General features: G+C 42.2%; 1 long non-coding RNA gene across 1 annotated transcript; it reads left to right on the top strand.

Annotated features, from left to right (window-relative positions):
- The first annotated feature begins 559 nt into the window (after window positions 1-559).
- Window positions 560-26,684, top strand: LOC126922755 (uncharacterized). Its single transcript, XR_007712919.1, has 2 exons — window positions 560-880; window positions 26,468-26,684. It is a non-coding gene; the product is annotated as an uncharacterized LOC126922755 (long non-coding RNA).

Below are 26,684 nucleotides of genomic sequence, written 5' to 3'. Positions count from 1 at the left end.
AAACGATGCGATATTTCTTAAAGTACACAATATTCTCTCGCTCCTTCGTTATTATATTAAAGACTAACAACGCCCCATAATGTACAACAAACAGCATTTATTCTATGCAAAGTTCAAGGTTCGATTTAAAGATATCAAAATCTACCTGCCTCGTCTAACCGTAGCTTATTCCAGCGTGCTGAAACGATGGAATATCTCGCAATCGTATCGAGATTTATCTTCGGCCGATCGAGTGAGCGAGCGAAGGCGGAAAACGAGTGCTACGTAAGATCAAATACCGGGAGCTCCTTATCCGTACGCGCGTGCACGTTATACCGGGGCAGGAAACTCGGAATCAGAGATCCCGTCGGATGGCGATGGGGAATAATTGCGCGTTTGCGCTCGTTGCGGGAGGAGGATTCCATGGCCGCCTCCACGACTCCCGGTAGTAATTATCGAATCTCTCCTCCTCCTCCTCCTCCTCCTCCTCCTTCTCTACCTCCTCCTTCTTTGCCCTCCTCTTTTGCCCTACTCGGTCGGTATGGCTCCTTCGCCCCTTATTTCTCTCCGACTCGTGTATTATTATTCGGTGTGTGCACCTACTGGCTAGCTAAGCACCGTCGGACTCCGCGGGTATCCAGCATCGGTACTCTTCGGGCCATCCGGCCTGGATCAGAAGCCAGTCTGACACGAAGATTACTGGAATTAAGCCTTTAATTCCCAAGCAACGCGACTCTCGCTCCAACAACCAATCGCCTGGGATTTTTTCCTCTCGTGCCCCAGCACCGTCCGACCAGATACATTCTCAAAGTGTCCGATGCCAATTTCGATGATACATGGTGCGTGCAATCGTTGTAGATAATCGTACAGCGGACAAAATTGTAAAGCTGACAAGAGAAATGTAAGTACATTTGTCCCACGAATTTCAAACACATTGAATTCTAGTAATTGCGTAATATGTTCGGCGGTGTACGATTGATTCGACCGAGTTCGCTCGCACTGTAATGACGCCAACGAGCTGGATATATGACAATTTAATTGCGTAATTGGCAAGTTCGCGCCAAGTGGAGCTCCACCTTCTTGGGCAGGGCTCCTATTGGTACTGTTGCGTCGACGAGAAATGAAACTGTCCCATCGCTACAAATCGATCGGACGCTGGATCGAGATCATCGACGATGTCTCAATCGAGAGGAGACCGCCGGCGATAATATCGATCCTGTACCACGCGCTCTATTAAAATTTCTCTGCAAGGTGACAGGTAACATTTTCGCATCGCCTCTGCTCGTTGCTAGCGATTAAAATGCAAATTAGTGCTCTCGCTTGTAAAAATACTCGGACACTGCGATATGCTCGGTTAACTCGTTTCTCGGAAGACGCTACGATCGTAGTCGTGGAAAATATCGCCGGTACGATTCAGCGAAGAGTAAAACATAGCGAAAGTAAATCTTTCATTTTCTCGTGGATAACTTTGCCAGTTTCTGTTAATCGTTCTATATTCGCGTACTAGCCGTATCCTTTAGTGGCTACACTATCGTGCAGCGTGGAATACCAAATGAGACTCGATATACCCTGGAAGTCGACTACTATGACAACTTGGTTCGAGTCTGAGAAATACTAGCAGGTGTATGACGAACTAAACTACTGACTTTTTAGCCTACTTCAGGCCTAAATACGATTCAGGATTTAAATGTGCATGTATTACCATACGCTTCCAAGAACAAAGTGTCAATTAGACACAGAGTTCAACACGGAATATATTATTCCCTTCGTTGCTTACGAAATGTTCGTCAATGCTGAAACTTAACCCTTTGTATTCAGACAAACTTTTCTTTTTATCAACCCGTCATTTGATGCATCCCAGTTGTATCTCGCCTTGACTTTGTCGCGGTCAAACTGGTAAAATCTACTCGCGATACGTTCACTTTTAAGTTCGGACAAAGAGTAAGTGTTTTACGAACACAGGATCTCGTTTGTACAAAAAGATCTTACCGCGAACTGTGAAATGTGTGAAAGTGGGAATGAACCATTTGAAATTGTTCTTTTCATCGTGTTAGTTCAGCAACGTAGCATTATTAATAGCAAATGAAATATTTTTATTCTTCAGATCGATTAGCAGGCTTGTTAGGTTCAGTTCGACTCTGAGGAACATTCGCAGGTGTATGTCGAAGCAAGGCGGCACCCTTTTATCCCACTTCCACCCCAAATACAATACCGGGGTTGGAAACCTGTGGAAGAACGAGAAGTCCACGCGCCAAAATTTGTATCTTTGGTCGGATCCTCGTACCGCCACCGCAACCTTTGGTAATTATCTTGACAGAGATACCGATCTACCGCTCTGAGGAACTCGAGAAATTTTTTCAACGAAAACCTACCACAACCACCACCCAGGTTGCCCTCGTGTTCGACACGGCCCGGAATGTTTCAAAAGCCACGTACACGTTTCGGCAATTTTTCTCTTGCGGAATACGAAATTATTTCGGTCGTTTCAGGATAGGTCGAATATAAAAAATAAATGCATTCGTTTTGCGATGACAGCTCGATGCGCGGTGTCTGCAGTTGGCCAGTTTTATTGCACATAAACGCATGTTGCACGATATTCCGAGCGTCGAGGAAACGCAGCAACGTGTCATCAACGATGTTGCGACGATCGTATGGCTATCGGGCAGATTGTAAATTTGTGATTCCCGATGGAAATCGCATGACGCTAGAACCGCGTGCGCTTCGATTCCAAAATTGTTGCGGCAATGTTGTTGCAACGAAAAACGATATCTCGAATATGATTGCACGATGTTCGGCTATCGAGCTTCATCCTTCGCGCAGTCTTTATCCCTTCGAGGATTAAATATTTTGTACGTATCGAGAAAAATTTATTATTGTATATTATTTGTTTTCTATGAAACTATCAAATGGATTTTTGCACCTATTTTCAAAATTATCAGGTTATTTTTTCTCTTCGACTATTTCAGATTAATATCGTTTATTTCTTAGACATCGATTAAGAGAACGTCGAAAGATCAGCAAAAATGGACTCGCGTTTGTTCCGCGTGCTTTTCATACGTCTCGGCGCAAACAAGTAACGAATATACGAATATCATGACTCTTCGCAGATTGATCGTTTCTGCGTATTATTTTTATGTGTCACGAACGTGAAAATTAAGGGGTTGAATAAATATTTCCGTAGGATAGTCGGATAAAGTAACTACAAAGTTTGGAACATTAAAGCAAAGGCCCGTTTCGAAACATACGCAATATGTCTCCTTGTCCACGATACTTTTCACCGCTTGTCGCAACTACAAGTAGCTAGAACTGTCAGTGTTCGAGCTTAGTCATTTTTACTCGAGGACAAAGTCTCGTAACGTATTATCTGCAAACTGCAATTGTTGATCGCGGCCGGAAGTCACACGTGACGCATGCATTTTTTTTCCTTGCGGCAACCTGGTCGCCGTTGACACGGGGTATTACGTGGGCGTGTAAAGTTGGCGATACGTGGGTCGCGAAACTTTTGTGGGCCGTACAAACGAAAGGAAGCGAACTTTGCTCTTCGTGTCGATCGTATCACCGTTAATTTTCTTTCATCCTCGATACTCCTCGCTTCAAACTTTCTCGTGCATTTATTCGACCGCTCGTTTCGCTGACGCTGGCCTTATCTATCCCGCAAATTGTTTGATAGTCCCTTATCACGATCCGCGAAACGGAAATCCCATTTGAGACCGATCAATTAACGCGAGGTTTCCTCGACCCTGTAACCACCGATCGACAAACCGGTGACTTTGTTTCGCTCCTAAACCAAACGTTAAGAAAACCAACGTTTAACATCCCCTGGGGATACATTAGGGTGGCAGAGAAAGAGAGAGACTGAAAGAGTAGATTAGGGATCGAGTGCTTACGACTCGTCCCTTAATCGCAACCGGAGTCAATATCGTCGCCAAATTCGAGCTCCATTGGCGCAAATAGAGTGCCTATAAATAACGAGGCCACCCCGAGTGTTGTGATTATATTACCTACGTCGACGAATCGAACAGGCGAGGAGAGAGAAGAGAGAAAGAGAGAGAGAGAGAATGTACGAGGAACGACGATACCAATGACGCCGCGAGGCTTTCAGGATCGTGGTGAACGAGGAAACGCTTTGTGGGTAGGGAAAACCCGGGGGAGTCTGTGGTAGATTAAATCTCCGCTGGTTAGCGTTTGATTAAACTTGGGAGTGAGAGCAATGTTAATGCTTGGTCTGCGCTTGATTGCGCGCCAACGAAATTGACATGGCGAGTGCGACACGCGTCGTAAAACAGAGCCTAGTTTTTGATTCCTTTTTTTCTACCCGAGATTCGCTTTCGTGTTTTATGGCCGCGTAGTTTGTCTGTCACCTCCACTGAATTACAGCTGCAGCTTGACAAAAATCCTGCCTTTCCCATCGAACGAATATATACTCGCCGTTAGTTGCTTGGCAGCTGTATACAAAGACGTAACAGAGAGTCGTTGGATAAAAATATCGTACGCCATGGTACACGATGTTTCTACCTTTTCAACCTACAAAGACGCTCACGGGCGTGCGTCCACTCATTCATAACGCCTTCGACAGATTTGTTTAATTACTTAATTGCCTGCTTCGGGCCGGCCGATACATTCTGCCAATGTAGCTGGCGCTGGCAGATGTCGAAACCCTTTGGGCGAAAGGAAGAACGAGTACCCGTCTTATCTGACGTCCCCTTGGAAATAAATTTACGCAACGAGCGTTCAACGTGGACGACATCGAAAAGATACAACCGGCCAACGAACGATCTTCATCCGCAAGATGGAATCGATCACTCGCGCACCAACGACAGCCACGCGATCGAGCAGTCCACCGCGCGTCTTTTCCTGCTCTCAAATTGAATCGGAGCCGATATTAACCTTCTTGAGGAATCGCGTAGTGGGGAAGAAAAGAAGAAAAGAAAAGAAACACAGTGGGGAAGAGTTCGAGCCGGAGCGAAGGGCCTCACAATTAGCGCATACATCACTGGTTGAGAGGCCGCGAGGGGTTAGGAGAGGGCCCCGTACTGGCAACCTGTTATTATATACGCGGCCCGAAATACGCATGTATCACTCACGCACACACGTTTTCGCCGTGGAACACGTACGGCCCGTCGGTGGATTAATTCGCACGCGGCCCGATCGCGAACGACGATGGGAGGCGCGCCACTTGCACGACGAAACTCGATTTACGACCGAAGATCTTCGTCTTTCTTATCCTTAGCCAGGATCCTTATCGTAACACGTCTATGCGCCATCGTCCCTATCAATCGATAAGCGCGAACGTTTGCGAAAACATTCCGCTTTATTTAAATATCTGGCCGTGGCCAACGACCATTTAATTAATATTTAGATAAACGTCCGTGGAAATGATTTATCGAGATAGTAACGCAAATCGATGTACACGATGTATGGACGAGAAAAATTCGATCGCGTAGGCCGCGAAAATCGCGTGAAAGAGATATCGCGTAGAGGTATGTGTATCGAGTCGTCTAACATTTTAAAAGAGGAAACACCGCCGGATAACTAACGGCCGAATCGTTGGCCGATTAATAGCAACATTTTTTTACGGATACACGTAATTGATAGCTTCGAATAATGAACGTTCGTGTGTGCGATCGACTCGAGAGATACGGGCGGAAATAATTAATGCGTCTCCTGCGACATTAATAATCGATGATGCAATTGGAATCTACTATACAATGATCGTTTCTGCGAACTGATAATATTTCACCTATGTCCGGTGTACATTAAAGAAACTTCAAGTAATTCTCGTGTACAGCGTTCACGATTTCGAAATACGCGTTTTATCGCTAGAATTATCGTGTTAGTAAAAATATCCGATAATTTTCTACTGTCGTAGCTAATACAAACATGGAAGTGTCTTTAGTAATATCGATGATTGATGATATTCACTTTCATTGAAACAGAAATATGATTTACATACGAAGGCCATGGTTGAAAAACGTTGCAAAATCACATTCTCCTTATCTTTTCTAGACGAGCAAGCTTTAAATTAAATCCATAGAAAAGTATCTTTAACATTCAGTAAATACGTTATCAAGCCATTTCACGTCGCCAAGGTTCTCTACATACTTGATTTATTAGAACTATGCGTACGTTAAAATATTTCTTACCTTTGCCTTTCATAAAACTTCTTCAACTTACAAATCATTTTTAAAAGACATTCTTAACAGGTTGTTTCATTGCAATTTTTGGAATTCCCAGACATATGCAAATATGTGATATTAAAATTCTGTTTAATTATAAACAGTGACATTGAAGTGACAAAGTAGAGAAAAATATATTTATTACGTGTTCCTCTTGTGATCTTCGTGTACTTATTGATCCTCGTGGTATCATTTTAATTCCGACTAACTATGAACAACGCATTTATATGAGCATATGAGTTCTTTAATATTAAAGGACTCTTCTAACGTTAAACGTGGAATAAAAGAAGAAAGAAATTTTTGGCAAGTCATCGGAAGAAGTAATTTGACAACGATCGTATCATAAATAATTGATCGGCAGTTCAGGTATTAATAACAGCTACAGCATCCAAGTACCGGGATCGTGTCAAGGACCACCCGCGGCGAGTTGGCCCGACAATGCCGGGGACAGACGACACGACACAATCAGGGACTCCCTGTTCCGTTACCAGGCTTGCTAATAAATTATTAAAGGGACACCCTCTGGAAGTGACGTCGGAATATTACGGTAAGAATGAGTGTCCCGTTTCTCGTTGCTGGTTCATATCGTACATAGCGTATCTTTGCAAAAAACTTATCTCATCCCGAAGACTGAGCTAAATCCGTGGCTCGTTTCTTTTTCCATTTGCGGAAAAATGTAGTAACCCTGACATTACGGCGGGTTCTTGTCAGCCGGACATAGCGCTACATAAAGCGATCATAATTTTCGCGTCTGACACGGGCAAGATTAATTGCCGTATTAATTTTGCTCGTGTATATTTTTCATTCGAGCTACGTGCTTGTGACAGGTAATTAAACAGCATTTAAACCTGGCCACGCTAAAGTGAAAATTGAGAATCTCGTTCGGCTATCGAGTCTCCTATAATAAGAGATTTTCGTCGATAAGAGGCGTGTTTCGCGAGAAACGGACCCAACTATCGGGTTATTGTGAAAGTCGTATGAAGTATGTTTTAAGTCGTTCACGCACTACCGACCATAGAATATTAGAACACTGGCTCGTTGTATCTTTTAGAGAATTTATAACAGATTTATATAGTGCGAATGAAATAATAAGTAGATTTCAGCTAACTAGAAAATATAACTGCGTCTTTTAACTATTATTTTAATCGTATTCGCATAGTACTTGAAGCGTTTCCATAGCGTTAAAGTCAAATACGATAAAATTTGGAGCGCCATATTAACCGCGAGATACTGCCCTTTCCTTTGCCTCTCCGTCTTATCGACAGCGATATCAAAACCAACCTCATTTTCGATCTGAGACGGGCTCTGCCTTTTCGAAATGCGTGCTGCGCATCGCGAGCTATTTACAAAGAAAGTCCAAAACGCGGAAACACGCAGACACCGGCACGCTTGATAACGCGGGGCGAAGATTTGGAAATTTTTCCCTCCTTAAACCAGGTTAGAAAAGAGTGACTTTCAGTTGGTAGCGGAAATATCCAATAATTCTTTGTCTTTACCTCGAAGCAGAACGTGTCACGATAAATTTCCAATAGCTTGAAAGAGTTCATTTTGGTCGTGCCGAATCCAAGAAAAGTCACTTTACAAATGCACATACTTATAAGCAAAGAATGAAAAATTCGTGTCAGTATATATCGGATCACAGTATATGGAATAATTACGAGTTACCTAACTAACGATAATTATCGCGACTTTCATGTGTAGCTAATTTCGTGATAGCGGCACGTGTCGTTATCTAAGCCTGTTGAAAAGTGTGCGCAATTTACGCAGCGCTAATTCGGAGAAGCTTCATTAGGCCGACCTCGAGGCCCGTACTTAGACGACGCGGGGGGTATAATCATAGTTTAAATTCGGCTCCCATCCATTGAAAATCAGTGGCTCTGACCCGCTTCGCAATCAGGATACCGGTTAGGGAGATGGTAGGTGGGGGCTATCATGGGGCATTTGATCCGCGGCGGGTCATCAATATTGCATGAGGGGACCACGGACGCGCGTACGATCATGCCAAATGCTGGGAATCAAAATAGTGACGGAGTTTATAGTTCGAGAGAGGGAACTGCTATTCCCCTCGTTGGCGAGCACGAGCCGGAGTCACGTTGCATCGACACATGCGGAAGATGCACCTTGCACGAAAAAAATGTCACGACTTTGTGCCTCGCTGGAGGGTCAATTCTTTGTCCGACTTCCTTTCGATTCCCAATTTGACTCTTTGTCTTAGCTTACGTAAGATCTGTTATTCGTTATATCGAAAGTGGAGAAAATCAAAGTTCTATCGTAATGGTCGATACTTGCAAAGAAACTTTCAATATTTTCTTGAATCATAAGAAATTCTACGACAGACGAATGCTATTCTTATCCTAAAGATCGTCGGAAGTGACCTGAAGAACGTACAAAAATTAAATTTCACAGGAAGGCGAGACTCTCGAAAATATTTTACGTTCTTTAAAATTAATTACCAGCTGTGTAAGAGTCGAATGATTGATGCCTTTGGTTAATCAGCTTAACAGGAAATCGCAGAATACCGATGCGAATGCGAGCCTTTTAATACCATCTCTCTGTTCTCTTAAGCAAGCCAATCCTCGGAGGTACAAGATTTTACGAAGAGAAAATCAAAGGCAAAAAGAAGGGATGGGACGAGTCTCGAGAACACGTTCGACTCGTACTTCATATTACGGTACGATACATCTGTGTGCGCACCGAGTCGGCCACCAAGGTGGAAGGCTCGCAAAACGGACGTGGATAAGACGCAGAAGACTCGAACAACAAGAAAGAGAAGCAGAGAAAAGGAAGGAAGAACGAGTATGGGAAGAACGAAGAAAATAAGAACGCAAACGAAGCCAATATTCTATACGAGCGGAAAATCTTGAGAAAATAAAAGGGAAAGAGACGTACTTGAACGCTAGTCGTATCATTGCTGCTATCACGATGGTGGAATACGAGAACGTTACCGAATTTCCAGCAATATCGTGCGCTCGTACGTCGTCGGAACGCATTCGCAAAGTCGACGCCCACATCGAATCAGTCGGATCGAGAATCGACCTGCTTACCCTCCATCTTCTTCATCGTTCTTCCCTTCCTTCGCGTTGGACGCAATGGCGCGGCCTGCGTGGTATACGTTCCTTCTTAATGGCAAATAAAGCAGGTGGAGTGGAGCGGAGAACCGCTCGTGATTGCCGGATTAATTGGCTGTAGCGTGGATGCAGCAGTAACGGAGAATGTACATGGCACACGGATTATTATCCGTTCGTTCGACGAAGAGTTAGTCTAAACGTTTCTTCCGCGCCTTTCCTTCCTCTCTCCTTCTCTCTCTCCTTCGAATCATCGACGAAGGATCGACGAACGATGGAAAATCGTAGGCTCGCCCCACGCCGTGGCGTGCAAGTCCGCGATTACGAACGATTACAATTTTTTTTTATAGAATTCTTGCCTTTTATCGCGGCAACCGAACGGAACTCGAACATTTTCTGGATATTTAATTACAATTATAAGAAGAACGAGCTGCTGAAAGAACGGACGAACGCGTAATTAGAGGCCATAATCGTGAACGAAGGTGCTAATTGAGACTCAATTGTTAGACCACGAACTAAACCTGCTACATTCTTTTAAACATTTCCCGCCTAATTATATTTTCCTAACGTTAAAAAGTATCTTCCGTTCGGATAACTTACGAAACACGATTCGTCGTTTCAATTTTATATCAAAGGTTACGATACCCTTAGTGTCTGCTGCTATAAAATCAGAGGAAGATTGAAATACAAAAATTCGAGCACCCTAGCAGAGTTAACATTGTTTGCAAATCATACGTTTTTATTATTTTTAATCCAATCTTCGAAAGAATAATGTCGACGAAACCACTGGATGTTAAAGCACATACCGTGTCACCCCTGGTATACCGAGAATGGAGGTACAACGACGAACGAGGGATGAAACGACGTTGAAGTGCTGACGCGGTAACCATCTTGGTTTCCCTGAGTGGCACTGTCGGTAAATGCCGCGGGATTCGAGGGTGAATGTGAGAGAGGAAGAGCTGGCAACGAAGGAGGACTCGATTCCGTGGGGTGGAGAGAAGGAGGGTTGAAAACGGGAATGGTTGGAGAGAACTGTGAGCGACGTGACCGCAGGAATCGATGCGGACGTTCTGGAAAATCGTGCGCTCGGATGCTGACGCAGTGTTTCTGTAATTCGCAAGTCTTTCACGCGACGTCGGATAACCGTTTTATATTATCGTTTTCCAGCGTTGCTTTCCAATCGTCGAGTTTACCCGTATCTCGAGATCCGACCATGAGACCCAACCGTCCTCTTTCTGGTGCACCCTATTTTAAGATCGTTGTACACGTTAGAAAGGAAGGAGCGAAGGAAAATAGTGGGTCATAGAAGTAGAAAACCGTCGTCTGGCTGTAACTAGCCGAAGAGAAATCGTAGGAAGAGCAAAAGTGCAGAAACGACGTAATAAATGTCCCTTTTCACGGTGGCGAGCGAACACGCTTATTCCAGAGGGGAGCACGCGATCGAATTGGCGAAAAGAAAAAAAAAATGAAAATGCACTTGAATCCTTAAGTGATGTACAGCAGCTCCGCCACGGCAGTCCACTTTATCCTCATGAATTTCATTAACCGAACATTTATCGCCCTCGTATTTTATTCTACAAGCGGTACGTCGAATCGATCAGACTACGGAGACCAGATAAAACCGGAGTTTTATGTAACTTTTTTTGGAAATGTTCGGTTACACAACCGAAGCAATCTCGTTTGAAAAATCTCGTGTGTGAACTGCTTCCAAGTAAACGCGAACTTCGATCGGCCAATTTATCATTGCAAATGAGAACTGTTCCCTTAGCCAATGACCATGGCAATTTCGGGGACGTTAACACGCTTAACATCGTTATCATGGCACATTAACAAATAATTGTATCCGCCGCCGGAGGAATAGGAAGATAAACACTCTACAATGAGTAGATATAATTATTCGAAAACGTTTTGCAATTCTGATCCAGGCTAGTTATATCAAGCTAATAACAAGTTGCGATCGTAATTACGATATTGAAGCGATTATCCAAACATCAAGCCCTATATATAAAGAAAATAATAGTATAGTGTCGCAGATTTACGTGGAATTAATTCCACAACCATCTTTTTCATTGAGTTATTATAATTTTAATTTCCTGTTAATTTTAAACAACTTCTTCATTCAAGCTTTCTTTCATCTCAATTTTGATTTTCAGTTTTTCATCTCCACATTGTCTATGATTCTCTATCATCGAGGGATCATTATTATGAGATAATACACGATTTTTAAGACGCGTGTCTTTTGATTGTTACGCGTGAATCTTGAAGCTATTGTACAGCCTCATACACATACCGAAGTTCAGGAGTTCAAGACATAATCGTCAAGATTAATGATGCTACACATTAGTTACGCTGGCATCTATCTTTTTACGTGTCGCAATATTTACTTTCCGATCCTTCGTCATTTATCTCAATCATTCGATCCATGTCAAAGACAAATTGACGGAAAATTAAATTACACGTCGTACAAAGTTTTTACAGCCCTAAGCGTTTGAAAGTAACGATGAGGTAGTCGTAGGTAATTACGAACACCGGTAAATACCCTATTTACTTGTTAACCTCAAAAAAGAGAAAAAAAGGACACGGTTAAAAGATCACACGAGCTTTGCTTCAAAGTTCTATTTCCTTTCCTGTTAACTCCGAACAACATCCGCTAACGTGCTCGTCTTTCCTTGTGTGTTCCTGCACGCAGAGATCTTTTATATAATCCATCGATAAAAAAATCTAGCTAAAAACTGGTGTTCTATTTACTATAAAACGATGATTGTGTAAAGGTAAAAAAGACGGATAAAATAGAAAAGAAAAGGAAACGAACAAGCAATAAAAATAAGTATTTCCAACGTTGAGAGGCCATACCTCCCTAAGCGTCTTTGGCGCCATGACTCAAGGTCGTGGCGCCATGGTAAGAAATCCGTGGATCGCGTGCTGAATTTAAGTTTTCGCTGGTCTATGTGTATACGAGACTTTAAGACATATAATAACGTTCTTTTCTGTCGGCTCCTCGCAAAGAGTCACGATTCGTTGGTAGCTGTGTTACGCGGAAGCCTGCCAGCTAAACGTTTCGAAAGGGATTCGACATCCCTGTTTTCCTTATTTTTGCGTTCTTTTCCGCTTACTCGATTTCCAGCCGAGCTTGATAAAACGGACCTAGCGAACCGATGAATGTAGAGGAACGGTCGATTTCCTCGAGACGCGTTTTGTTCTCACATTCGATCGAATTGAAGCGAGCAAACAGAGATTACATTAATCAAGAACAAGGTAATCTCATGTGGTTCGCCGCGAAGAGTGACCGTTCGTTCGCATTCCCGTTTCTCCAAGTATATATTCGTTGGTCGAAAAAAAATGACTGCGTAAACCAGTTCTCAGTGGCGATAAAGCTACGGCTCTCCGCAGAAATCGACAATTAATTATGGTTCGGCTTATCGTGAAACGTTTTGAGACGAGCATTCTCAATTAAGTTTTCACCGAGAGATCGTAGGCTGATACTAGCTACGAAACTTCCTAATTCTAATATATATTCTTTTCGTTATTTCTAAACTGTTACTGTACGGACGAACAAGTTTTCGAGCGATTAATCTCCAGAGCTAGGTCGATTAACCCTGCAATTGTGTAATTAAACTGATCGCATTTCCTTCCCTCTCTCTATAATATATATATCTATCTTATATATATAATATATTATAATACATAGAATATTAGAATAATAAATAAGCGTTTCCCCAGACGGAACTTCTATCTCGCATCATTTGCATGTTCAGTTTTTACGTAAAACAAGCGCCGGCACATAAATTATCGAGCAAACAAATTACGCATATCTCCGCTGCAAAGTACAGTGGGTGAAAAAAGTATATATACTCCTAGTCTTTTTTCGAATAAATAACTGTTTCCATTGATAGTTTCGATTACCCCATTGCAATTAATATTTGGTCTGCATCCTCTTAACTCGTATAATGGTTTCTAGTCTTCCTCGCATAGACTCGATCAGTTTCTAGTTGAATCCTTTCGATATTTTTGTTCGCGCTTGGAGAATCACTCGCCGTAGGTCTGTACTGTTAGATATTTTTCTTGAAAGTAGCTAGAACCTGGTTGTACAAATACTCGTTTGATCCACTGTGCTTCAACCGTTGTCAATGACATGCACGAGTCTACGAACATTGTTGCGTTCGCGTGCTTCGGTTATCGCAATTGTATTCGTTTATTATCTTAAAATGTTTAAATTTACTGGCTAATTATTCGACGAAGTTACATTCGAATTGCTCAACAATGAGCAGCCGTATTCATATTGAACACACGTGGATGTATTTCTGAAGGGTAAACCGATTGCAAAAATGAATTATTATCAGCGAAAGATAGTCAAAATACAGAAAGTGCAACATTCTTACTGCAAGCAAACAGAGGCATAAATTAAAATATTTAACGTTCCTTTTTTTCTTTTTCGCTTGTCCGAAGTGCCCGTGTTTGCAAACCTGTTTCCTCGGGCAAATAAGACGAAATAAGATCTCATTATTCTTAATTACGCGTGTTGTAATTTGCGGTATAATTAACCTCAATTAAGCTCCATAGATCCATATGACATTTCCAATTAAAATACAGTCGTACATTTTTTACTTATACCGCAGCGGGCAGGTCTTCGAAAACTCTACGTGAATTTAACACATTCGCGACTCCGATTAGGCCAAGCCTTCTTCAACGATTTCGATTTCAATGTAGGATACGACGATCCTGGTGCATTCGGTATCGTGATCGATCTGACGAGCGCGATTATAATCATCGTGCGTACGTGTCGCGCGAACGGCACAAAGCTCGATACACGACCGATCGATCTTACAGGAACGTGCGTAGCGTCGAGAAATCAGTTCGGCCATGAATCGTCAGGTCAATTTGCGTAATGACTGCAATCAACAGTCCTTTTTATCCGATTTTACAATTGATTCAATATAACCAGTTGACACTTCCTGTGTATTTGCGAACAAAAAGAATGACAAATGATTGGAAATAATAGGTTCGACATTCACATTGTTTCTATCAAATACCACTCCATTATGTTTATAACTCTTATAAGTAATTAAGATAAATACTATATTTACTTGGAAAAAATGAGATAGACTTAAAAGATTATTAGACGGATTACGTTAATGATTCCAGTTCAGACCTACCATATACTAAAACAATAACGTAAAGTCACTTCGATTTATCGCATATTTATTTGATAAAAAAATCACTTATACAAGTGAAGTCTGCCTTCATTTATAAATAGACTGCGATGTAATCCGATACAGCCTGTTAATGTATTCGTGACAGATTTAGGTATGCAAAGTGCACAAGATACGAGCAAATCATAAATGTATATGAAATATTCTAAGTATAACGTCTTTTATGATATTTAATGAATGAAACGGATTATTGTTTCATTTAAAAAATACGTAAAGTTATTACCCAAAGTTATATAATATTTAACGCATCTCATATTCTACGTTTGGATTCCATTTCTTCGATTCTCCGGGAAAAATAGAAATTTGCATAAACGCTCGGCACCTGATGACGAGCTGCATATCGGAAGCTTTTTATTAAGCAAGCTTATCGAAATAGGAAACAAAGATTTAGTAAGGAAATCGGTGACTGCAATGGCGTGAAATTGCACCGAGCCAGATCTGCGGCGGAAGTGGATATCTGCAACGTACACAACTGCCGCGTACAATTACCTCGTTTTCTACATGTTGCGCGAAGAGAGGAACGATTTCTAAACGGACTGACGTTGCCACGAACCAACGGAGGAGCTAATATGCGCGCTACAACTAGCTGTACAATCTATGTACGCGTGTACGAGCAGCACGCTGGGTATTAAGTAGCGGTATTTACGAAGCCACAATTATCCCCGTTTTCATGCCGACGATCTCTGGAACGGCGAAGGTTCGGACGTGGACTACGTGGGAACTTCTCTTCCGAAGCTAGTCGTGCGGGCTGCGAAGTAACGATCCTAACGCTCGCTTTTAGGAAACCCTACGAATACCCAAGAGAGGTGGCCTTTTGAGATGGTTCGCGTGAAAGCGGTCTGTACAGCCGATGCCTGATAATTAATCAAACACGTTTTGTCTCGAATTAATGGGAAACTTATCTTTTTTCTGAGAAACTAGGTTTCGCCATGGCCGAAGAAATTTGTCAAAAGAATTTTTAAACGATCCGTGATAGGTCGGTGGATAATCGTGGGATAATTTCCGACTTGTACGAGTTTCGTGGAAGAAGGAAATAGCCAGCGAACATGAACGGATTGAAAAAGTCACACGAAAGGATTTAGACCTCTCCGTCGGTTTAATTTGAATCGTTTCAAGGTCCTCGCGATAGATGAACACGCGATCAGGTAGATTTTTTAGACAGAGCGACGAATTTCGTGTTGGCGAATGTTTAAACGGTGCTCACGTTTAGGTGAATTATTCCTCGCGAGCTAAGTTTAGCTAGACGGAAGAAGGTTTCTTTCTGTAAAAAGAAAGGAAAAGAAAAGGAACTAAAGAAGAACACGGTGATCACGAAAGATCCCTCGTTCGACGAGTTGCTCAAACGCTGAAATTCTTGGTCAAATAACGCGATAGGGACACTTGTTGCCGTACTATGAAATCTCAGGAAACACGCTAACAACTCCATGTGTTTTTGCCGGTTACGAAGGTGGGTACAAAGTTCGCGACACGCACTCGACAATCAATTCTAGCTAATAAAGTTAGAACGTTCGAAAGAGCGATCACCTGGTTATCCAGTGTTGTTATCTGCGCTGTTATCGGCGCCGCGAGCGCTGCGTCGTTCGTATTTGCATTGGGTCGTGATTAAGAGAGGGGCGGACTGAAAAACTGGCGAAGCTCTTTTTACATGCGGTCAACGCTCCTTCGCGCCCTCCCTTTCTCTCGTACTCCTCGTCACCCCGGGCATCTTGATGTCATTCTACATTCCCCGCGATGCGGCGAGTAATTAAAACGTAGTCAGTGCTATTTGAGATCCCTCGACGGTGATTAAGCTTTCCTAACTGATGCACGTATGCTCTGGCCGGCGAACTGTCCTGCATCAGCCTATCCTCGTTATTACGTCCACCTGAAGCAACGAATCCTTTGGTTATGAGAAATCTCGGCAAGTCCGCTCGAGCCTCTTCGATCGACCGAGTAGAGACGTTTTAACGCTGGTTTCGCCAAGTGATCCTTTCTTAAGAGACGGATAATCGCTGACGAGCTCACGATCCGTGATAATATCTGCCAGACGACTTTCTGATTTTCTCTCCCTGGCCGTTTCCCGTAATTTCAACTGGGTTGTTGTACGAGATCGTTAAGAGGCTAAGATCGTCTTTGTTTTGCGTTAGCCAGCGCGATTACGCGGAAGACGTTCGAGGCGCTAATCTCTCCCGTTTCCGGAAAGGGGATGTCAGACTCGGTTGAAGATATGCTACGTCGCCGCTTTGTTCAATAAATTCATTGCGTTAACCAATTAGCTCGGAGCGACAACCTCTGAATTCCAGAAATCCAAAGGCTGCAACCCGACGGTTGCAAGTCTTCCCGGAATGCATCTTCGTAACGAGACATCAAGCTAATAATAAACGACTGTTTGGCTGCGGCGAAAATAAACTATACAGTGGCTGCGATAAGTATTGCCACATACCCTTATTTTCCAAAATGCTGCTTATTACGTATCTAAATGTTCGAGTATTTATCATTTATTTAGGTATAGATTTATAAGTATTCGCGACTTTTGATTAGATATATTATTAAAATACTAACCGAGGTCTAGAAAGGAAAGGGCAATCTTGGAAAAGGTGGCACGTATTTTAAAGGAAACACGAGGTTTCGACAGACCCACGATTCCCGTACATTCGATATTCGGCCAACGTATTTAGAAAATGGCGGATAGCGTGCCTTGGGCCTGACGATTACTCAGGAATGAAGGGATACCGGTATCGCCACGCCAGAAACACGATCCAGCTGTAGCAAGAGCTGCTGGCGCCTTCCACACCCACGTTTTACGCGTGTGCGGTGTTCTCCAAGCGATTACGGAAGTCGTATCACTGCCATTTGTACCGACAAATTGGATCGAATAGAAAGCGGTAAATTACCTTCGACACGCTAGCTCCGCAATTTCGAATTTTAGCCGTTCTTAATTTTATCGGGGCAAGAAAGAACGATAGCCATCGACGCAACGGGGACGCGGACGCCAGTTTCTCCGAAATAAATCTATTACGTCCGTGCCGGGAACGAGGTTGCCCCGGAGAACGCGAACAACTTCAGCATTTTATACGCGTTACTGCACACGCGAATACTTTATGCACGTATTACGCGGAGCGTAATGCGAGTTTTATTGCGGTTACGCGTACTGCCACTTTTCTTACGGTGCTTCGGGCGTACCGCGAGCGTTAAGCCAAGTACCAAGAGAACACGGCTTAAACAAAACGATGATATACTGTGCCGAACGATATTAAAAACTGGCAGATGTTGATGTACTGCGCGAAAATTACCGGCTGTCGTGTCCGCGGTATGAGTCGCGATACTTAACCACCACCGATGGGTAATGCGTCATTAATTGAATCGGACGTAATTATGTCGAATTGTTGCGTAACTATCGCCATTATCGATGAAAAAGATTAGACTAAATGGACCTCGAGCGGGTTAAGCTAATTACGTTTCGAGTGGATCGCTTTAAAGTGAATGGAAAATCGAGATAAACGAGAGAAGAATGAGAAGAAGAAGCGATGGAAAAAAAAGAGAAAGAGGTCAGAGATGGCGAAGAAGCTCACGGTTCTCGTGTATGTACGAGCTTACGTGCCGTTTCCGAGATTTCCAAGAAACCAGCCGGAAATGACAATAAAAATAATCACTTCACAAAACTCTGAATCCAGACTCTCTCCAGGCCGTATACCCGTTACCGGGATGCGGTAATGACACCTAATTACTTTCCACCGCTCTGCACAGAGACTTTGCTCGATTTCGAACAGTAGCGTCGCTAATTTGCACGTGGCCGTTGCGTTAATTAATTCGAGCAGGCGAAATGGCCAAGTTGTCGCGGATGCAAACGCGTACGGAGAGTCTACCGCTCGTAAAAAGGAATGTCGGTCGTAAAATTGCATAACATCGTCGAGAAAACAGAACCTGTCGAACCGTATTTCTTTCGACTCTTCCACTCTCTGGTCCGAATAACTTTCTACTTCTTCCATCTACGCACGCTCGTCGAAAGATCGTCTATCGGTTGTTGGTCGGATTCAACGTAAAACCGCATTAACGACGGGAAGAGGATAATCTTTCCACCATGGGTTCGTTGTTGGAAAATGATCGACATGCTTTTCAGTCTCATCGGTTTAATATCGTTCGCGAAGGAAGCAGACGATCGATAATTCATGGAACATTGCAGAGTCCGATGACACGAATTGATATGGTGGCGCGATCGTTCGTCGATTTTATTTATTTTACACCGATCCCCTTACACGGGAGTCGATGAACCGCGGGTTTGTATTATCAGGCGCCAAAAGCAACCCTGTTGAGATTTTTTACACCATTTTCAATGGAACTCTATTCCTTAGAAAATTTCTTCCCGTGAAAGATACGATTTCTCGATTCAATTCCAATTAAAGAAGAGTAATGCGAAAAATGAATGTAAATGCATTTTTTGTTGATCCTCTAATTTCGATGCAACTTGGTAGCTGGTTTCTTAATAAGAAACGGCCACGACATTTCAGGGATGAGTGTTACGTTCGATCACTATTTTATTTTCCCGTCGTTTAACGACGATTTCCAAAAACTTTTCTTGTTCGTCAAACCTGACGTAACAATTGAACGTTTGTACATAAATACTTACTTTCGCTGGGGCAAAGCGACCGTGCTACTGACGGGCCACCATCTGCGAAATTGCTTCTTGTCGTGGCCCGTCCTCTTCGTTAAGGTCGCGGTCTCACGAGATACACTTAACGCTTTTCCACGAACTGGACTCGCCGCGTTCGCGAACTCGGCCAATTTTCGAGCTGGCTCGTTCGCAGATGCGCGTCTTTCAAGAAAATTCCGTAAATTCGTCTTTGTGCCATTCGGCGATTACATCAGTCGACGAAAGCGAAAGAAAAGAGCAATGTGCGTGGATTGCGATTTTTATGAAACCTAGCTAATAAGGGACTGTAATCAGATATCGCGTTTCACGACAGTTTGCACTATCCTGATTTTCCTGTTTCCTCCACGAATACAATTGTGCGACATGTGCGTCATAATCACCTAACGATTATATTTTGTGCCTACTTGTTTTTCCTCTCGTCTATCGGTCTCCACCGATAATTTCCTTTCTGCTCCTAGTCGTGGGAACACGATGGATCGAATCGACAGACGCGAACAGGTTCCGCGATACTTTTAAAAATTATTCCCCGATGTTACATTGAATTCCAATTGGCTATAGGCTAAGCAAGAAACTCGAGGTGTTGTATGCGACAAAAAACTACACTCTCGCACTCCAATACTTCTAGTACCATGCGAGAGCGGTTGAGAAAAAGAAAATGGGTAAATAGATGAAGTATGTTTTTGCCGTCACGATAAAATTGTAAAATTAGGTCTTCCCGTAATTACCATGACTATCGTTACTTGTTTGCGATATGTATATGTGTCTGTGTGCATATGCTACTTTGTTGAAGCAGCCGGTCAACTGGTCAGGCAAAACGTAACCGACAAAAATATACTCGTTTTTTGCAATAATTCAATACACGGTTCTACGATACAATTTTAATTATTAAAGCGAATAAAAGATTGCACTGAGTAATAAGCTCAGTAATAAGATCAACATTCTTTTCATTCGGACGCTGAAAACATCATCATTCCCGTGACAATTATAAAGTCAGAAAAGCTTCGTCGTTATGGAAAAAAGGAAATTCTCCGATCCACGTTGCTTAACGTGGATTCTTCCTCGTAACTGGTGCGAACTTGGCTGCCTCAACAATTATCGCGCACTACTGGCACGTCCAGTAATTATCATCGGTCGTTTATCCGTATCCTCGCTCCGTCGAGATTATCGTAACGTTGGCCGTTTCGCGAAGCAACAACAGCAGCAACATCGAAGCAGACTGCCGTATCTCTGGATATTCTCTGCTTTCCGTTCTCTCTTCTACGGTTTACCTCTCTCTTTCTCTCTGTTCTACGCTCGAAGGATCCTGGAAGGATCTCGGAAGGCCTCGTGGAGAGTCGGAAACTGTGCTGGCTGGCACACACGAAGTCGAAAGAGGCTTCGCAGGTAATTGCTAGGCCGACGGGTCGATAATGAGCCCTGGCTTCGGGGAACCGATTACACCCGGCCCAAGCCAAAAGCAAAGTCAGAGCCGAGAAGCAGAGAAGAAGAGGACGAGGACGATCCAACGGAGGGAGAAAGTTAAGAAGAAGGGAACGAAAGAACGGGAGAAGAGGGCGAGTTCCTACGCTTGAGACGTTTTGTTCAATCCTCCATAGGATACACTCGCGGTTAATCCCTTCGGAGATTTTGCGTAATCGACTGATACGTGTGACTTGATATTTGGTAGAAAAGTATTTACCTGGGAAATTTTGAATAACAGCTGCGATGTCCATCTCTTGTCTCATTCGTCGATTATAGTATTGTCACGTTATCGTTCTTCTTATTCTTATATTATTCTTTCGTTATGATCTTTACGAGACTTATTCGGAAAACATAGAGAAGAAATTGAATACTTCGGAATGCAGAAACCTGTAGAAACTATTTGAAGAAATTTCTTATCGAAAAATCCGATTCTAACGAAACCATTTTTAACTTTCGCCGCAGATTTCCAGAACAATACATACTTATCTACGTACTTAACAATAATTCAAACGATCAATTACCATTTGCCATTGTAACATGGTGTGTGTATATGACACATGTCAGTTGGAATATAGGATTTCTGTATGCGGCCCTAATTCAATGGCCAGGTACTGTAATATATTATACTTGGCTCCTGTCTAAGTTTAGCAGCCGCTCCGTTATATGTATCTTCATTTTGTAATATTGTTGGGAAACAGTTAAGCGCCACGATAATCCCGGGGCATCAACGAGGAGCAACAAGCTGCTCGATGAACGTCGATAACGGAACAAGTAAGTATAACGGTCGAGAAACGCATAGAGGATAAAGGAGTTGCATAGGGAAAAAAGGAATAAGAAATTAAGCGATACAACGCAAAAACGTATCAGCACGAAGGGGAATTTATCCTCGGTGAGGAAGGTAGGGAAAAATCGTGACTAATAGCTAAATTATCAGCGACAAGCTGTCGATGAGAGGTGAAAGACGAGGAGAAATGGGAGGACAAAGAAGAAGAAGAAGCTCTTCCTGTATCGTGCGATGAAACCTGCCTAGATCTCTCGCTACCGGGATGAGAGGTAGGTGATCTAATTTCCCGCGCAGTCGTGCAGAAAATGATCCAGGCCGCGATTACGAAACGGCTTCCAGTCTTCGCCGGGGGCAACGAAGGCGCCGTTTTTACCGCTCTCTTTTCGTTTCCATGCACCGTGTGTAATAATCGCGGCGTAGCGTTATCCGCTTCCCGTGGAACAGTCGCGCCGTTCCAAATACGCGGAAAATTATTAGTCGAACCCGTGGCACGAAACGTTTCGATGTGACCTCGAGAAGTTCTAAGCTTTAGAAGGTGCTCTTGTTTACACGTTACTCCGATCCAAATGCATCCTACGTCAACCATATTCCGTCGTCCGATACATTAAAGCTTCATCACATCGCTACTTCTTAAGGATGTTCGTGTGCTAAAACGTTCGCAAGATAATTACTTTCGCGCGTCCACGCTTTCGTATCGGCTTTGAATATCCTTCAATGAATAGATTTATCGACGTCTATCTATGGAATTAGGGAAGAACGACAAGGTACTCGATCGAAGATTCGATTACTCGATTCGACTCGGTTATCACCGCGGTACGATAAATGGAAAACAGCTGGCAGATTGCTTTTCCTTCGTGTTGCGAATTTCTTAATCGTCCTGAGCAACGTATTCCTTGTAATTAGAATTTGTTGAATAAATTCTGCAATTTATCAATCAGATATTCGAATAAGAAATATTTCGAACGATGTTCAGACTCGTGCATGTACAATATGTAATGAAAGGAAGAATACACGTGAAGTACACGTTTGGTACAAGCGGCGTGGAGGCCGCGGTGATGCCTTTTCGTGGCCTCGAGGGCCGCTGGTCCCGCTATTATCATAATGAGGTAGAAAACGTAGATATTAACGCGAGGTTAGTTAATAGTACACTTATCCGAGGAACGCAAATAGTTCGTGGTTGAGGAGGGATTTGCCTACTGTAGAGGAATTTCTTCCTCCGCGATATCTCTTTTCTGATCCTTTCCTCTGTCCCTCGCGTATCTTTGAAGCAAAGCGGCCGTAAATCAAAAGTGACAGAATCGGATTCTCATCTGCATAATTCGCTTATTTTATTCCATCCACGTGCTCTTGCCGAGCCGTAAATGTTTGAAGGCTCATCAGCCCTCTGCAAATTATTAATCTCGCGTATCCTATTACGAGTAGAGGGGTTGATTAACTTTTCACCATTTCCTCTCGTTTCTTTCGAATTAGAAGTAACGTCGTGATAACATTCTCCGTGTATTACCTTTTCCCATAACAAATTTTCCGCAATATAAATCGTATTTTTGATTTCCGTGCAACCGTATTAAATATGCAACGTAAACAGATTAGGCGGCAAGACCCTAATTCAACGTTATGGTGTTATCGTGTTCGATCGTCGTTTGGAGACCGTGTTTTTTCAATAACGACCACCGAAACTACCCGTGTCTTCGCCGTCAAAGAAGAGGACTCGATGTCTTTATTCTCTCGACAGTGTTGCATAATCTGTAACAGCTGCGGCGATTTGCTCGGTGGTTATCCGCGAGGTGGATCGTCTGCATCTGGTGCCACAGTCCGATTTTTTAGCCGGTAGGCAACCGTGCTAGTCACTCGAGAAATGGGCAGGCCGAAATGGAGGATACACACACAGTTGGATCGTGGCGATCCGGTGGCGTTTCGCGCGCGGCAAAACAGGGAGGTGCCAATTTGCAGGTGCAAAGTTCACGCGACGCTCGGGGTAAACCGCTAATGAGGGTTCGAGTGGTACGTGTGCGCGACGCGTGTAGATTTTCTGGGGGGCAGGTTAATTACCCCGCTGTCCTGTATTATGGCGTGTGCTTTTTCGCGTCTGTTCCATTCTATAATTCCTGCCAGCTTGACAATGTAACCAACAGTTATTTAGAGCGATGCGGTTGTTGTCAAATGCTTCAAAGTTGCGCGTTCGTTCTCTCAATTAATGATAGCTCGTTAGTCGTGCAACATTATAATTATACTTCCCTTTTTTCCATCTCTGAAAGCGACAATCTATGAATTCTTTTGCGGGACGTGGAATTTTAAAGTGTCATAAAATGTAAAATTTAGACCCTGTTATTAACCTTTACGATAAGAATTACAACGTGTTGTAATAATTGTACAGAAAATAACTTTGCCCGTCTAAAAAAGAAAATCGTCTTGTACGAGTTTTACGCATAGTTGGTTCAAAAACAATTTCAAAAACATTGACATGTAATCATAACGTTAATCACAGTTTTAATTATGACATCACCTATCTGTATAGAAATACATGGTATTATATTTCTGGATCTAACAAATCGTTTTCTTTGCCAATTGCGCTACATTGAGGTATTTCTTTTAGCTATTATCATAACAATTGGAGAACCGAAAGAATGTAATTATTATGTCTTTTGCAACGTAACCCTCAATTATAAGAACACACTTTATATTAGCGTTTCTCAAGTAAGTATCATAATTTATCGTTTGTTAGAAAAAAAAGACATATTAATGCTTCGACAAAAACATTACAAAACATTACAGCTTGTTCTATATAACTATAATTATGACATTACCTCAAAGCTTTATATTCGTCACAATGTTCTATTAAATAATTACCGATATGTAATTGCAACGACGAATACGTATTAATTACAAGGTTATATAGTAATGATAAGCTTACTAGTTGTAAAACTTAACAGTTTTCCGCCCCTCGTAACATACGACCTCAACAATGAAAAAGCTAACCATTCGCGATTAAATAAACAAGAATACGACGAATAAACATAATTTTAATTCACGAAATAAAAGAAGTTGATATATATTGCCTAGATTATTTAAGAGAAGGATTTCTTGGCCGTAAGAAAGGTAAGATCTTTGATTCCTGTAACTCGTAAGGGAGAGCCGATACCACGGGTACCTTTCCTTTTACTCGTCTCTTTTTCCTGTCGGGCTTAGCATCCCTAGTGGCGCCTCTCTCAGGATATAAATTAATTAGATTTGTGTGGAGGTGTGTCAGCAAAGTGCCGGCACTGTGTTCCTTGCCCTACGACTGTCTGCTCTGCCGCGCGTTTCAACTCGACCGAATGGCCTACTCTCCGCTATCTACAGATAGTTTCATAACCCTTCGAATATATTTATTCCTTCGCGTAAAAGTCCAGCCGGTTTCCTTTAAATTAGTCGCGCTAGTATCTAATCGACTCTACTTCAAATATCTAAAATTCGTTTATGTACCTAGTCATGAATTATTAAAATATAGAAAACAGTAGATATCCACGTCCACTTTATATCGCCATTATATTTAAGTCAATGATAACATTTGCAAATAAGCTATATTTTACAAAAGCGACGTTACAGGGAAAATAACCTTGCATGAAATTCTTGCGATGGAAATTTATCAAGAACACGTGTAACACCTTTGAAGCAACGTATACGTCGACAGGTAGGTCTGAGTATAACGCATGATGTATGGTGGGCGTGAAACGGGTGTAGCAACATAGTAACGTTTACTATATCGGCCAGGATTGTCTAGCGGTTCTCCAGACGAATTCGTGCAACCAAACCGCAGCTGTGGAATTAACTTTGGCGATACCGCCAATATCGATCTTCGCTCTAACGATTAAATCTCGAGAGAGTGCCTGGTCCCAACAAAAGTGTAACGTTTCACGCTTTAACAGGGATAAATAATGGAAGAAAACACGAAAATAATTCCTTTGCATGGTATTGTCGTCGTATGCATTTCCCTCTCGATAATTATCTGTCATCAAGTAATTAAATAACCCTTTATGCTGAATCGTTAAACGATGAGGGCATTAAATCATCGCGTCGTCGTCTTTTCTTTCTTGGTTTTACAAGCTTGTATTTGTCATAAGTCACGAATTGACACGATACATATGTAGAAAGTGTCTAACGAATTACAATGGGATAAAGGAACGTACAAATGTCATTTATTATACATCATTTTGAATAACAAGCGCGATTAAAGTAAAAGCGAGAGAAAATATTTGTACGTGGGTAAATATCGTCGATAAACGGATGATCGACGTACCTACGCGGATAGGTTACCCGCTTTATAATACGTCCACCGTAATTGCAAGCTTGTTTTAACAATTCCACCTCTGTACACGTGTCTTAAACGATTACATAATAGCGAAAAATGTTAGGACGCAACTAATAAATTGTAATAATCTTTTGAGTATATCTTCTGACTAAACTAATATTAACGTTCATAGTAATAATTTGGCACAATAATCTTTTAGTCATACAATATATTCCAAAAAAATTCAATTTGTAAATTTCGACATACTTATTCTAATTTATGCAAGAAATATCAGCTTAAAAAGATTAAATGTATTATGTACATTCCCGTTCATAAGTATTACGACACTTGCTGATATCGTGTAGGACGTTATAATTGATACAGATTATTAGAGAAGAGATTAGAATGCCAGGTTTTTATATTCGTGCAAGATAATCATTTAAAACACGCAATTATATTTACAAGCACTAATTTGTAACTATCATGAGATAGTGATGAATAAAATATTCCTTGGCCATCACAATATTCTGATCTAAATCCCACGGATATTCAAATTCAAGTTAAATCGAATAAGAAATTCTAAGTATATCGAGCATCTGAATTTGATTTATAAAATCACTATAATAAACGTGATAAGAGAATCGATAATTCGAGTATTTAGATTGATTAAATTACTGATGGGAAGACGCGATAAACATAGATGATAAAAAGTTGGTATTTTGATAAATACGTTTGAGCAGATTACTATAATATCAAATAGTATCGATAATATCTATAATAATCTTCAAAGATTTCAGATAGTAAAGTATATATTTGGTTAGCTTAAGTGTCCCAATACTTATGAACAGGACTATATGCGAATGCTGAAATAGAAACTCACGTTTATGTTGCCTAGGTGTGCTGGAGGGCTGATACCCCTGCGGCTTCCGCCGCCTCCGACCTCCGCGTCCAGCTTGCCGGTTCGACTGACCTCGTGGATCCAAAAAATGACGACAGAAAGCGTCGATGCGGTTTCGTTGATCTTCGTGTAATTACGTTTGTTCTTCAGAACGGTCTGTCTATGCGCCACTGTCCACACCGAGCAATAAAAAACACTATGTCACAAACTTGAA

This window comes from Bombus affinis, chromosome 12 (genome assembly GCF_024516045.1).
Source record: "Bombus affinis isolate iyBomAffi1 chromosome 12, iyBomAffi1.2, whole genome shotgun sequence".
Classification (NCBI taxonomy): domain Eukaryota; kingdom Metazoa; phylum Arthropoda; class Insecta; order Hymenoptera; family Apidae; genus Bombus; species Bombus affinis.
Note: the sequence above shows the minus strand (reverse complement) of the source record. Positions and strands in the feature narration are given on the sequence as shown.